At 43.7% G+C, this 14416-nt stretch overlaps 1 long non-coding RNA gene across 1 annotated transcript in view; it reads left to right on the forward strand.

Annotated features, from left to right (window-relative positions):
* The first annotated feature begins 8506 nt into the window (after positions 1 to 8506).
* The window catches only part of LOC115079193, a 105753-nt gene continuing 99843 nt past the window's right edge, over positions 8507 to 14416 (forward strand). Inside the window, exon 1 of the long non-coding RNA XR_003853220.1 lies at positions 8507 to 8702. This is a non-coding gene — a long non-coding RNA (uncharacterized LOC115079193). The remainder of the gene's footprint in view (positions 8703 to 14416) is intronic.

Consider the following 14416-nt stretch of genomic DNA (forward strand, 5'->3'; position numbering starts at 1 on the left):
CTTGCTCAGCAATGCTTAGAACGCATGTGTAAAAGATAAGAACTGTAAAGTGCATAAGAGTCTGCTCCTGAAGGGGGGGGGCATGCAGTTGTACTAAGCCTTTGTCTTAGCTGCATCTTGCTGGCAATAAAAGTCTATCTTTACGGATCAGTTGTCTGGGCCTTCTTTCTGAGATTAGAGACTGTTACATTTGGCGAGCCTCAGCCAGGAGGTACCGGGGACGCTATTTTAGCCCCCCAGTTGGTCCGGTAGTTTGGTAGCGGAGCGATCCCCCAGACTTACCTGGTGAGTGGCCACCGCTGAGTTCAGCGATCAGGTTTCTGAGGGGACCATTCCGCGGGAAACCTCTCGAGACCTCTGGGCTGGTGATTCGGGAAGAAGGCTTTCTTCGCGATCGAAAGAATGTTTCAGGCAAGTATAATTTTATTCTCACATGAATGAGAATTAGTGGGAACTTGAATTAGAGACAAGATAAAGCTAAATTACTAGCCGATCCTGAAAGATGGATCGATGAGGTCTTGATCAAGCCTCGCGCAGTGGGTAGTAGGGATCCCGCTCCGAAGACCACGCGATTGGAAAAGTTTGGGACTAGGTTTCTTGTTGTGTGAAGGAGAGTGTCTGTCTGTCTGTAAGGTACTTTAAAAAAAAAAAAAAAAAAAGGGAGCTGGAGAGTTAACTAGTTTGGCTGGGCAGAGACTGCTTCTCAGCGGGGCAGTTTAACCCCTAAAGCATTTCTCTGGTACGTTTGGGTTTTCAAATTATTAATTAAGGATTGTGATGTATGTAACTGCTATCTGTGAATTGCAAGCACATGAACCAGGGATTTTTTAATTGTTTTTAATTGTTTTAAACCCTAATGGGAAGAGATTTTTGGTTTACAGATGCTGCACAAGATCCTTCATTACTTAATCCAGAGAGTTAAGATATTTTAGTTGTTATTAAAGTAGAGATGTGTTTCCTGCATTCATTGTATTAAAAGGTAAACTTCGAATGTGTCAATTATAAGTAAGATATTGCATTTTGCATTTCCTTGATTACTCACAAGATGATCTGTAGTTTACAATCAGACCATTGCATATGTCATTTGACAGACATAATATGATGAACATTTTATAGCAGCAAATTCATTATTACAGTACAAAAATGTAATTATGGAATGGTGTGCGTTTCACTGCGTGTCAATATGTCAGTACGTAGTGCATTTCATTGCGTGTCAGATGTTAGTGCATTCAATATGGCTGTGCGTTTCAATGCTGGAGTTGTTAATCAGAAGTTTTCAGTTTTCTCATATCTTCTATCCCAGTGTCCTCCCTATGCTTATCCTTCACTTGATACATCCACAGGTTAGTCAATTATTTATGGTTTTTTTTTCATCTATGGCAGGGCACCTGTACAATAAGAATATTCTCTAATGTTAATTATTGTTCTTACTTGTTTCCTATATATTATCTGTTATTTAAAAGTTACATTGGAACGCATGATAAAGTATGAACTCTCTTTTGCTGACGCAGTTTATTTTGAAGCTGTCTCTGGGAAAATTAGAGGAGAAATGATTAAGAATGGGACCTTGTTAAAGCTTTGTTAAATATGCAGGGCATAGCAAGCGGCAAGATAAGACAGCTGCAGTTCTGACTGTGGGAATTACAGGATGCCGTTTGTAAAAAACACAGAGAAAACAAAGACTTAATATTAAAAATTTTGATTCAGTGGCAGGCGCAAGATAAGGATTATTGAAGTTGTGGGCAAGAGGAGGGGCCACTATGCAAGATCAGGAACTAGATCAAATATGATTCTGCCCAAATGATAAAGTAGTGCCCCCCCCCCCCCACACATATATATATATACTGCAATTATGTTCTTTTACCACTGTTGGGGGCTGGGCTCTGGCTATTACCATATGTTCTTAGTGTTTGCAATGTAATTGGTACAAGGCTTCCAAGGGTTTGATCATCACTCCTGCACACCTAAAGCGCCCCCCTGGATCCTTGCCTGCAGATCCAGGTTGACTTTATTGAATTAACCCAATGCCAAACTTACAAGTATGAAGGAAGCAATGTTTTGCAGCTTCTCAGCCTCGTCAGAACTGATTTGCCTCCAGGCGCAGGTCACCTATTCAATTCCAGATGGACTGTGATCTTTTCATCGTATTTTGAGATGTATGGAAACAGGGATCAGAAGAAAAGGGCCCGTCCCTGCAACCAGGAACTTAATAATAGACCCGACATCCGAAAGAAGCTGCAGAAGGCCGAAGGCTTTGAGGGCATGAGCCTCAGCCAGTTAAAAGCTATAGCAGACCAGGTATGTGGAAATAGAGAAGTGGAAGAGAAAAGAGAGAAGCAAGTAGAACATATGAAGGAGAAGTGACTGTTAGCCGCCACTCTCGAGGACACTTGGACGGGAAGGAGCCAAGACAATGGCAGACCGCGAAGAGGAGGGGGAACAAGACCCCCCTTGGGAAAGAATCAGTGTGCGTACTGCAAAAATGAAGGCCATTGGAAGAGAGACTGTGAAGAATGGCAAAAGAAATACGGGAGCCCTGCAGTGAATACTAACGACAAAAATGGACCTGCACCGACACAAAGGGGCCGAGGAGGAAGGAGATCGGACAACCCCCACTGGCAGATGGCGAGGGAGGCGACAAGGAGCATACAGCCTGAAGAGACCGGGAGGGAAGAATCCCCACTGACCTTCTGGTGGAAATCCACGAGGGAACACAACAAAATCAGAGGCCAACGATCTGTCATGACTGCACTAATCGGCCCCCCGACGAAAGAGACTGTTTCTATAGTGGGTGACTCAGGTCAGGTACTCACTGCCCCTCTGCAGAAAGAATGAACTATACAAGTAGGCGGGACCATGGTATCCCTTATCGGACGGGACCTGCTGTGTAAACTACAGACCACATTGAGATTTCAACCAACAGGGGAAGTTAAAGCCTCCTTCGGGGACCATCCAGTGATACTCATCTGCCCCCTCAGGGAGAAATGGAGATTACTTCCTCAACCAGTCAATACCCAGAAGACACCCCATCATCGACAGAGACGGGATTTGTCCTGGAGGATTAGTTGTGAACGCCCCCAGTCTGGATCGAACTAAAGCAAGGCGCCCAAATAGTTAACCCAAACCCACTACCCCGTGCCATATGCCGCCAGATGCAGTAATCGGACCAGAAACACCTGAAACAACCAGATCTGAGTGGAACACGCCTCTGTTGCCGGGAAAGAAACCAGATTCCACAGAATACAGATCAGTTCAGGACCTGCAGAAGGTCAACAGCCAGATCATGGACCTGGTGGCCCTGGTCCCAACCCGTATTCCATCATGGCCCAAATCCCAGCAAGAACCGTGCAGGATTTGAGGAAAGTGAATACTCAAGTGGCAGATTTGGTAGCACTTGTGCCAAATCCGTATTCAATCCTGGCTCAAGTTTCTTCTAGTTCCAAATGGTACAGTGTTATTGATCTCAAAGATGCTTTTTTCTCCGTTCCTGTAGCGGAGGAATGTCAGAAAATTTTTGCCTTCACGTGGGAGAATGCCCATACTGGAATAAAGCAACAGTATACATGGACTCGTTTGCCCCAAGGATTCAAGTATTCACCCACTTTGTTTGGAGAACAGCTGGCCAAAGATTTGAAACAATACCAGAAAATGCATGGGCCAGTAATACAATATGTTGATGATCTATTATTATTCAGGGACACTTACCTCGAATGTGCAGAAGCAACTCTCCGCTTATTACAGACTTTGTACTCAAAGGGGTACCGTGCAAGCAAAAAGAAAGCGCAAATCTGTGAATTGGAAGTAGAATATTTGGGCTTTCGAATTCGTGAAGGCACTCGGTTGCCTTGGACTCTCTCGTACAAGTTCAATCAGAGATCAACCTGTACCTACCTGTAAGAAAGAACTTCGTGCATTTTTAGGAGCTGCTGGATACTGTAGACTTTGGATTGCTAACTATGCAATTTTAGCCCAACCATTATATGATAAACTACGAGGAAAAGAATCTGAATCTCATCCCTTCCAGTGGGAGGGACATGAACTAGCAAATCTGCATCAACTGAAAGAAGCCTTGATCTCACCCCCCTGCTCTAGGATTACCTGATGTAATGAAACCCTTCCATTTGTTCATAGATGAGAAAAAAGGCATGGCCATTGGGGTATTGATTCAAACTTTAGGATCATGGGAACGACCTGTTGCATATTTGTCAAAAGGAATGGACAATGTTGCTAAAGGATGGCCTGGCTGTCTTCGAAGCATTGCTGCCGCATGCTTATTAATACCTGAAGCCGTTAAATTAACATTTGGACAAACTCTGCAAGTGACAACTCCTCATACTATTCAAGGACTACTTGAAACTCATGGACCAAAATGGATGACTAATTCACGTCTCGTCAAGTATCAAGCCTTACTGTGTGAAACACCTGAAATTCAAATACAAGACAGCAAAAACTTGAATCCGGCTACTCTTATGCCGGTACCTGAACCAGTTGCCCATGACTGTGAAGAAGTCATGACTACAATACATAGTAGGCCAGTCCTGAGGGATCAACCCTGGCAAGGAGCTTGGACTTTATTCACTGATGGGAGTAGCCAAATCATTCATGAGATCCCGTTCTGCTGGATATGCTGTAGTATCCGAAGATGAAATCATTGAGGCTCAACCTCTTCTCCCAGGAACATCTGCACAAAAAGCTGAACTACCAGGAAATCAAACCCTATTGTCAAGGAAATCAAAGAGCAGATAAAGCAGCAAAAGAAGTAACTCAAGAATATTTTCAAACAACAATATACTACAGATGAGAATGAATTGGCACAATATGAAAATTTCCATCAACAAAACGGATGGTGGATTATACAAGATGGGCAAATATGGATACCTGAAACTATTGCTTGGAAAATAGTTAAAGAAGCACATGATTATACACACCTTGGTCGTGATTCATTGGCAAGATTACTGGAAAAGACATATTATATCAATCGAATCACTCAATTGACTAAACATGCAATTAATCAATGTATCACATGTGCACAGAACAATCCTCGAAATGGACCTGGTTCTGCTCCTGGGCATATCCTTCGAGGAACTATACCTTTTCAAGTTTGTCAAGTTTGGCTCAAAAATAATGTGTTTATTTCTTTTCCTTCTTTGCAGGCATAATAATACATGCTTTCCCTCTTAAACCTCTGGGCAAAACAAAATACCAAAATTATGACTGCAGTGTACCAGAATAGATTGGTTTTAGATTACCCTCTGGCCCAGGAAGGAGGGTTTGTGGAACATTTAACCTCTCCAATTGTTGTTTACAGGTAGATGACCAAAGCAAGGTTATCCAAGACATCACTGATCGCATGGTCAAGATGGCTCACGTCCCTGACCAGCAATGGAATAGTGCTTGGGACTGGACCAACGGATTCCGTGGTTGGTTTTCCATGATCGGTGGATTTAAGAGCTTGTTTGTTATCCTAGCCAGTTTAATTCTGTTTTGTCTTTTAGGACCCTGTATTATTCCTTTCTTGCTCAAATCGCCTTCGTCGGATGATGGGAGAACATTGCTGAAAGCAAAACAGCCACGCAGCTCCTGTCACTGTACATGTATTCCTCTGAGCCTATAGAACCTGTTTAACCATCCTGATGTTTTATCCTGGGCCATCTTCCCATACATGACAAGTTCGGGCTACAAAGGGGGGTGGAGCCAATAGGGCCCATCCGTCTCAAACCCGTGAAGAAAACCATCGGACTGTTTGGGAAATTAGGGCCCCCTGAGAACTCAAATTGCTAATTTTTCTTGTTTCTGTTTCTTTCAGTTCCACAGCTGCGTTGTGATGGTGTGATACTTTTCATAGAGAATGATAAGTATCAAAGGGGGGAATGAAGGGGTCTGAAGGCTTCCACCTGACAGAGGACAACCTGAAACTCCTGCCAAACAGGACTTCATGTACCAGAATTCCCTGCTTCATGACGGGTTTACTTACAGTCTGCAATACAGCTGTAGTTAGGACATTGAGAAACTCTCTGTCAGCACATTGCACATTTTCATTTTTTTGGCTTCGCTGTTCTTATTCTCTGATAAGCTTTCACTGCTGTAACCTAGAATAGAACAATGGATGTATTATGTGAAGGCTGTATTACTATAGACTCGTGAATTCCTTTCCAGAACTGCAAGTCCCAGCAGCCTCTCCTGCAGAACATGGGAGAAGTTTCACAAAAGTTCCAGGGTGTCTAGGGAGGGGGGTCAGTAGCCCCTTCAGCCGGAATATGCTTGCTCAGCAATGCTTAGAACGCATGTGTAAAAGATCAGAACTGTAAAGTGCATAAGAGTCTGCTCCTGAAGGGGAGGGGGCATGCAGTTGTACTAAGCCTTTGTCTTAGCTGCATCTTGCTGGCAATAAAAGTCTATCTTTACGGATCAGTTGTCTGGGCCTCCTTTCTGAGATTAGAGACGGTTACACCTCCTCCTTTCCAGCCTGGAACTTTCGTGCAACTTCTCCTGTGTTCTGCAGGAGAGGCTGCCGGGACTTGCAGTTCTGGAAAGGAATTTGCGAGTCTGCAGCAATACTGCCCTACACATAATACATTCATTGTTCTAATCTAGGTTACAGACTTGGCAGGCAAGCAGTGAAAGCTTATCAGACAATAAGAACATTGAAAGCTAGCAGTTTGGCTAATTTGTGCCGTTCATAAACTTTATTGCAAGGCTGCAGATCCTTTATGAAACGGTGGGTTTCAGGTACATGAAGTCCTGCTTGGTAGGAGTTTCAGGTTGTCCTCTGTCAGGGTGAAGTCTCCGCCCACCTCAAAGAGAATATAAAACATCATTCATAATATTAAAACTGAAGGAGTCTGAAGGCTTCAACACTGACAAAGGACTTCATGTACCAGAAATTCCCTGCTTCATGACGGGTTTACTTACTGTCTGCAATACAGCTGTAATTAGGACATTGAGAAACTCTCTGTCAGCAACATTGCCATTTTCATTTTTTTTGGCATTCGCTGTTCTTATTCTCTGATAAGCTTTCAGACTGCTGTAACCTAGATTAGAACAATGGATGTATTATGTGATGGGCTGTATTACTGCAGACTCGCGAATTCCTTTCCAGAACTGCAAGTCCCAGCAGCCTCTCCTGCAGAACATGGGAGAAGTTTCACGAAAGTTCCAGGGTGTCTAGGGAGGGGGGTCAGTAGCCCCTTCAGCCAGAATATGCTTGCTCAGCAATGCTTAGAACGCATGTGTAAAAGATAAGAACTGTAAAGTGCATAAGAGTCTGCTCCTGAAGGGGAGGGGGCATGCAGTGTACTGAGCCTTTGTCTTAGCTGCATCTTGCTGGCAATAAAAGTCTATCTTTACGGATCAGTTGTCTGGACCTCCTTACTGACTAAAAAGAGACGGTTACAAAACCATACTACTAAAAAAAAAAAAATAAATAAAATAAATATCAACAGTCAATGAACGTCCAATAATTTAAACTTGTAAAAATTTGTTCTAATATTTCTGAAATACCATTTAAATATTTCAAAACATCTGATGAATAAAACATCCAATAATTAAAAATGTTCAAATATTTATTTAAAAAATAAAATATTTCAAACATTAAATTATACCAAATAATTAAAACTAAGAAATATTTAAAAATCTCCTGCTCTCCATACCTAGAATCGTTCGATTTCCAATCATTCTGAGATTATCGTGGACTGGAGGAGGCAGGACAGCACAAACTTTACACACACTATCTCTTCACCATCCCCCCATACATTCCCATGCGCTCTCATACCCCCCTCCCCCCCCCCTTCTCCAAAATATACGCAGGCTTTCCCTCCCCCACACAGAGTCTCTCTTTCACACAGACATCCATACATTCAGATTCTCCTCAGCACTTTGGGCTACGGCAGGATGAACGCCATTGAGGCCCCTCTGCTTCAGGCTCGGGGGAATGAACTCCAACTCCACTACGCCCCGTTGGTCTTCCTGCGGGGGGGGGGAATAAAAGCTGTGTGCAGCCGCCATAAAAGTTGTGCTGGGGCCGCGGCTCTGTGCTGTGCTTTTTGTAACCCTTACTTTTACGTGAGATTACTATTTTGCAGTTGTTTCCTCTTCTTTTCCTATTATAATGATTCTGTATTTTACTTTCACAAAACATGTAAAAATGTCATTTCAATATAGCGACCTGAATTTGAGTCTCCTGAAGCAATCTTTTCTCACTAGAAAGCCTGGCGGGGGTTCCTCCTTATGGGGTCCTAGTTTTAGGAAATGGCCGCATCTTTGGGGACTTTCTCAGAAAGAGGGTAAGGGCAGCTCTAGCAGGGTCCCTCCTTTAGGGTTTATATTTTTTTTGGTGGTGATTGGGGGGGAATCCTCTCTTTGTGAGGAGTGGGGGAGGGGGGCCGTACCTAGTCGGTTTGTCAACCGGAGTTATGACGTCATTTTGTAGGCGCTCACTCATTTAACGGACTTCAAAGAACAGATCGTGTGGTAATAAAGCATTATAAAGAGGAAAAGTCAAAAAGTATTGCCGAGTAAAGGCGGTCCTGCTGAAGAAGTCATGGGATTTTTCTTTTCTCCTCGTTTTATCGTGCCTTCAGAAATCCGCGCCTTACATACTACAATTGATAATCTGACTCATGAAAACGTCTATGTCTATAACGTTATACGAAGCCATCTCCCTACCTCCCTGTTTTTCGTATTCGGAGTATGCATTTGTGGAGGTATGAGCAAAACTGAGACGTGATATTACTCGGGCAAAATTTCCCAGCTGTGCTTATATTTACTTCAAGTATGTTAGCAATTATTTTGAAGTATGTTCTACATGGGGCAGCCCAGGTGTTTTGCGGAGGTAGAAGGCCTCAGTTTTTGGATTTTGATTCTGATTTCTTGATAGGCGCTGTGTACTTCTAGAGCTACAGAAATTAATAGCAATAGTAAATCTGGTAAGAAAATAATTAGCATAGGATGGGGTAAAGGTTGCTTAGCTATTTCTCATTTAAAAATAAGCATAAATTCGGAGAATGAACTCCAGGAATTAAAACGAAAGTGTCTGCTGAGGTGAGAAGCAGAAAAGAGGGTGGGAGATGGAAAGACTGGGAGAAGAGAGGGTTGATTTTAACTTCAGTAGTGCTAGCAAGCATGTGGAGCGAGAGGGGGAGGGTGGGTATTAGGATCTTGGGAAATATTGTACTTTCATTGGATGTATTTTAGTTGTAATTTATATTCTGTTGATTTAATTAGTATGGATATATGTATTTAGTGATTGTTTAATGCATTATGTTTCAAATTTATGTAGCTGGTTCCCTGTTTGTGCAGTGAATCCAGATGTCAAGTGTAGTGGGCGGGAAATGTTATTTTCCTGAGCTCCTGGCATGACCATTAACTTGTACATACTCCTGGGGGAATTCTGCGCACAAAACTTGAAAATTCTGCAAACTTTATATTGTTTAAAATAACACAATTTACATGACAGTCTTTAATTACATTTTAAATTATTACAGAAAAATTATTACTTAAAGTTGCAGATTTTAAATATTTTGAGCAGAATTTCCGTAGAAATTCACTGTAAAAGTGTCCCTTCCATCTACAGACACCTTCATACAGGCTCCCTCACTCTCTTGCTCACACACATCCCCTCATACAGGGCCCTCTCTCTTGCATACACACCCACCCACGCTCCCTTTCTCTTTCACACATACATCCTCACACAGCCTACCTATGTCTCTCTCTCTCACACAGCCACACAGGCTCTGTCTCACACATACACAATCCCCTTCACACAGGCTAGCACCCTCACATACACACGATCCCTTTTTCATACACATGATCTCCCAATCTCTCACACACATACACTCCTTCACAATCTCCTCATATAGGCTTCCTCCTCTCTGAAACCCACACTCAAGCATCCCCTTCACTCCCCCTCTTTACCAACCAAGCTGTCTCTCACTCTCTTCCACCCCTCATATAGGCTCCCTCTCTGAAACCCACACTCAAGCATCCCCCCACTCCCCCTTTTACCAACCAAGCTGTCTCTCACCTGCCCCCACACTCCCTCTCCTCTCTCACACACATTCTCTCTCACCGGCATCCCTCTTGCCTCATATAGGCTCTCTCTCTTCTCTGAAACACACACTCAAGCATACCCTCCACCCACCCTCTCTTACTTCCCATGCTCCCTCTCACACCCTCCTGCTCTCTCTCACCCTCCCACACACTCTCTTACCAACCATGCTCTCTCCCTCCCCTCTCTGACGCACATTCTCTCTCACCGGCATGCTGCGGGACGCGCTTCATTCCCGGCGAACATGAAGGCCTGGCGAGCCGTTCCACAGCGAAAAAGGAAGACCCCCGTGTGCTGCGAATGGCGCGCCAGGCCTTCATCTTCGCCACGAACGGAGTACGTCCCGCGGCACATGGGGGCCTTCTCTTTTCGCTGCGAACGGCGCGCCGGGCCTTCATCTTCACCGCGAATGGAGCGTGTGCCGCGGGACGTGCTCCATTCGCGGCATGCCGGGGGATCCTCTGCTATTTTCTGCGCAGAATTTGGCAATTCTGTGAAGGGGGGGAATTCTGCACAAATTCTGCGTTCCGCAGTAGCGCAGAATTCCCCCAGGAGTAACATACCCAAACTAACACTCTGGTTGGAGGATAAGAACATAAGAAAATGCCATACTGGGTCAGACCAAGGTCCATCAAGCCCAGCATCCTGTTCCAACAGTGGCCAATCCAGGCCATAAGAACCTGGCAAGTACCCAAAAACTAAGTCTATTCCATGTTACCATTGCTAATGGCAGTGGCTATTCTCTGTGGGGCGGATTTTAAGAGCCCTGCTCGCCTAAATCCGCCCAAATCCGGGCGGATTTAGGCGAGCAGGCCCTGCGCGCCGGTGAGCCTATTTTACATAGGCCTAACCGGCGCGCGCAGAAGCCCCGGGACTCGCATAAGTCCCGGGGTTTTCTGAGGGGGGCGTGTCGGGGGGCGGGCCCGAACCGCGCGGCGTTTTCGGGGCGTGTCGGGAGCGTTCCGGGGGCGTGGCTACGGCCCGGGGCGGTCCGGGGGCGTGGCCGTGCCCTCCGGACCCGCCCCCAGGTTTGCGTTCCGGCATGCTAGCGGCCCGCTGGCGCGCGGGGATTTACGTCTCCTCCCTCCGGGAGGCGTAAATCCCCCGACAAAGGTAAGGGGGGGGTTTAGACAGGGCCGGGCGGGTGGGTTAGGTAGGGGAAGGGAGGGGAAGGTGTCTTTGACACCATCATCAGAGGATTCGATGCAAACGTAAATTACATACTGGTAATGATAGATATATCCGCTGCCTTCGATACTTTAAATCATACCATACTCCTGTTTAACCTACAGCAAATTGGGATCACAAATACAGCTTTACAATGGTTTACATCATTTCTACAAAACCGTCCACAGAGAATATCCTTAGGAAAATCAAAATCTGACTGGTACACACAACTAATACGGGTGTCCACAAGGCTCATCCTTATCTGCACTACTTTTTAATATCTATCTCTTACCTCTTTGTCGACTGTCTAGATGGTTTAACTTAAATTTCAAACTATACGCAGACGATATCCAATTTATCCTACCTTTCACTGAAACATGGCCCAAAACACTTTCACTACTTCAAATTTATCTAGAAACAATAAAACCTGGTTAGCTCACAATTGACTCAAACTGAACGCAGCGAAAACAGAAACTAATTTACTTATCTACTATTCCTGATTCCACTCAACGCCCTCCAAAAACATTCACTTTTGATGGACAATCTATATCAATAACTAACCATGCTAGAAACCTTGGCATAACAGTAGATTCTAAGTTATCTCTATCCAAACACATATCAGAAACAGTCAAAAAATCATTTTTCAAGATACACATGTTAAAAACCTAAAGCCACTTCTGCTGTCATCAGACTTCCGAACCGTAGCACAAGCTTTAATATTATCAAATCTGGATTATTGTAATGCACTATACATTGGACTCCCACTATCATCTTTACGCCCACTTCAGCTTATCCAGAATGCTACTGCTAGACTGATTTTCACACCTTCCTAAAAGAGAACATATCTCCCCAGTACTCCAACATTTACAACTGGCTTCCCATTACTCACCGCATAAAATACAAATCTTAACCACTATCCACAACCTACTTTATAACCCCAATTCTATATGGCTCTGCTCTATGCTACACATATATAACCAACAAGACAGCTCCGTTCCACAGACAAATGTTTACTGGAAATTCCGTCAGTCAGATCTACTAGCTTAGCCCTAACAAGAAACAGAGCTTTCTCAGTTTTGGTCCTTCCTTGTGGAACTCTATACCAGACAGTATCCGAATGACATCTAATCGAAATGAATTCAAAAAGATGGTTAAAACCTTTCTATTTAATGAAGCATACATTCTCAGTACCACTATTTAAATGTTTACTCTGATTACCCATATCTGCTTGATACTTGTAAAGAAAGAACTATTTTGTTTTATTGTGTCCTTATGTTCAAATTGTTTTTTATTGTGTACGTAAATTGTAAACCGCCTAGACGGACACGTAAGTGACCCCATGTGCGGTATATAAAAAACTTTTAAATAATAAATAAATAAATAAATAAGGTGAGGGGAGGGCAAAAGAAAGTTCCCTCCGAGGCCGCTCCGATTTCGGAGGCGGCCTCGGAGGGAACGGGGGTAGGCGCGCGGCTCGGCGCGCACCGGCTATACGGAATTGATAGCCTTGCGCGCGCCGATCCAGGATTTTAGCAGATACGCGCGGCTACGCGCGTATCTACTAAAATCCCGCGTACTTTTGCTTGCGCCTGATGCGCCAGCAAAAGTACGCCAAATCGCGCGGTTTGAAAATCTAACCCCTAAGTGAACTTAATAGCAGGTAATGGACTTCTCCAAGAAACTTACCCAATCCTTTTTTAAACACAGCTATACTAACTGCCGCTAACCACATCCTCTGGCAACAAATTCCAGAGTTTAATTGTGCGTTGAGTAAAAAAGAACTTTCTTCTCCGATTAGTTTTTAAATGTGCCCCATGCTAACTTCATGGAGTGCCCCCTAGTCTTTCTACTATCTGAAAGAGTAAATAACCGATTCACATTTACCCGTTCTAGACCTCTCATGATTTTAAACACCTCTATCATATCCCCCCCTCAGGTCGTCTCTTCTCCAAGCTGAAAAGTCCTAACCTCTTTAGTCTTTCCTCATAGGGGAGTTGTTCCACTCCCCTTATCATTTTGGTAGCCCTTCTCTGTAACTTCTTCCATCGCAATTATAATCTTTTTGAGATGCGGCGACCAGAATTGTACACAGTATTCAAGGTGCGGTCTCACCATGGAGCGATACAGAGGCATTATGACATTTTCTGTTTTATTCACCATTCCCTTTCTAATAAGTCCCAACATTCTGTTTGCTTTTTTGACTGCCGCAGCACACTGTACCGATGATTTTCAATGTCTTATCCACTATGACACCTAGATCTCTTTCTTGGGTTGTAGCACCTAATATGGAACCCAACATTGTGTAATTATAGCAGTGGGTTATTTTTCCCTATATGCATCACCTTGCACTTATCCACATTAAATTTCATCTGCCATTTGGATGCCCAATTTTCCAATCTCACAAGGTCTTCCTGCAATTTATCACAATCTGCTTGTGATTTAACTACTCGGAACAATTTTGTGTCATCTGCAAATCTGATTATCTCACTCGTCGTATTTCTTTCCAGATCATTTATAAATATATTGAAAAGTAAGGGTCCCAATACAGATCCCTGAGGCACTCCACTGTCCACTCCCTTCCACTGAGAAAATTGCCCATTTAATCCTACTCTCTGTTTCCTGTCTTTTAGCCAGTTTGCAATCCACGAAAGGACATCGCCACCCATCCCATGACTTTTTACTTTTCCTAGAAGCCTCTCATGAGGAACTTTGTCAAACGCCTTCTGAAAATCCAAGTATACTATATCTACCCCACCTTTATCCACATGTTTATTAACTCCTTCAAAAAGTGAAGCAGATTTGTGAGGCAAGACTTGCCCTGGGTAAAGCCATGCTGACTTTGTTCCATTAAACCATGTCTTTCTATATGTTCTGTGATTTTGATGTTTAGAACACTTTCCACTATTTTTCCTGGCACTGAAGTCAGGCTAACCGGTCTGTAGTTTCCCGGATCGCCCCTGGAGCCCTTCTTAAATATTGGGGTTACATTTGTTATCCTCCAGTCTTCAGGTACAATGGATGATTTTAATGATAAGTTACAAATTTTTACTAATAGGTCTGAAATTTCATTTTTTAGTTCCTTCAGAACTCTGGGGTGTATACCATCCGGTCCAGGTGATTTACTACTCTTCAGTTTTTCAATCAGGCCTACCACATCTTCTAGGTTCACCGTGATTTGATTCAGTCCATCTGAATCATTACCCA

The sequence above is a fragment of the Rhinatrema bivittatum genome, chromosome 17 (assembly GCF_901001135.1).
Source record: "Rhinatrema bivittatum chromosome 17, aRhiBiv1.1, whole genome shotgun sequence".
Lineage (NCBI taxonomy): Eukaryota > Metazoa > Chordata > Amphibia > Gymnophiona > Rhinatrematidae > Rhinatrema > Rhinatrema bivittatum.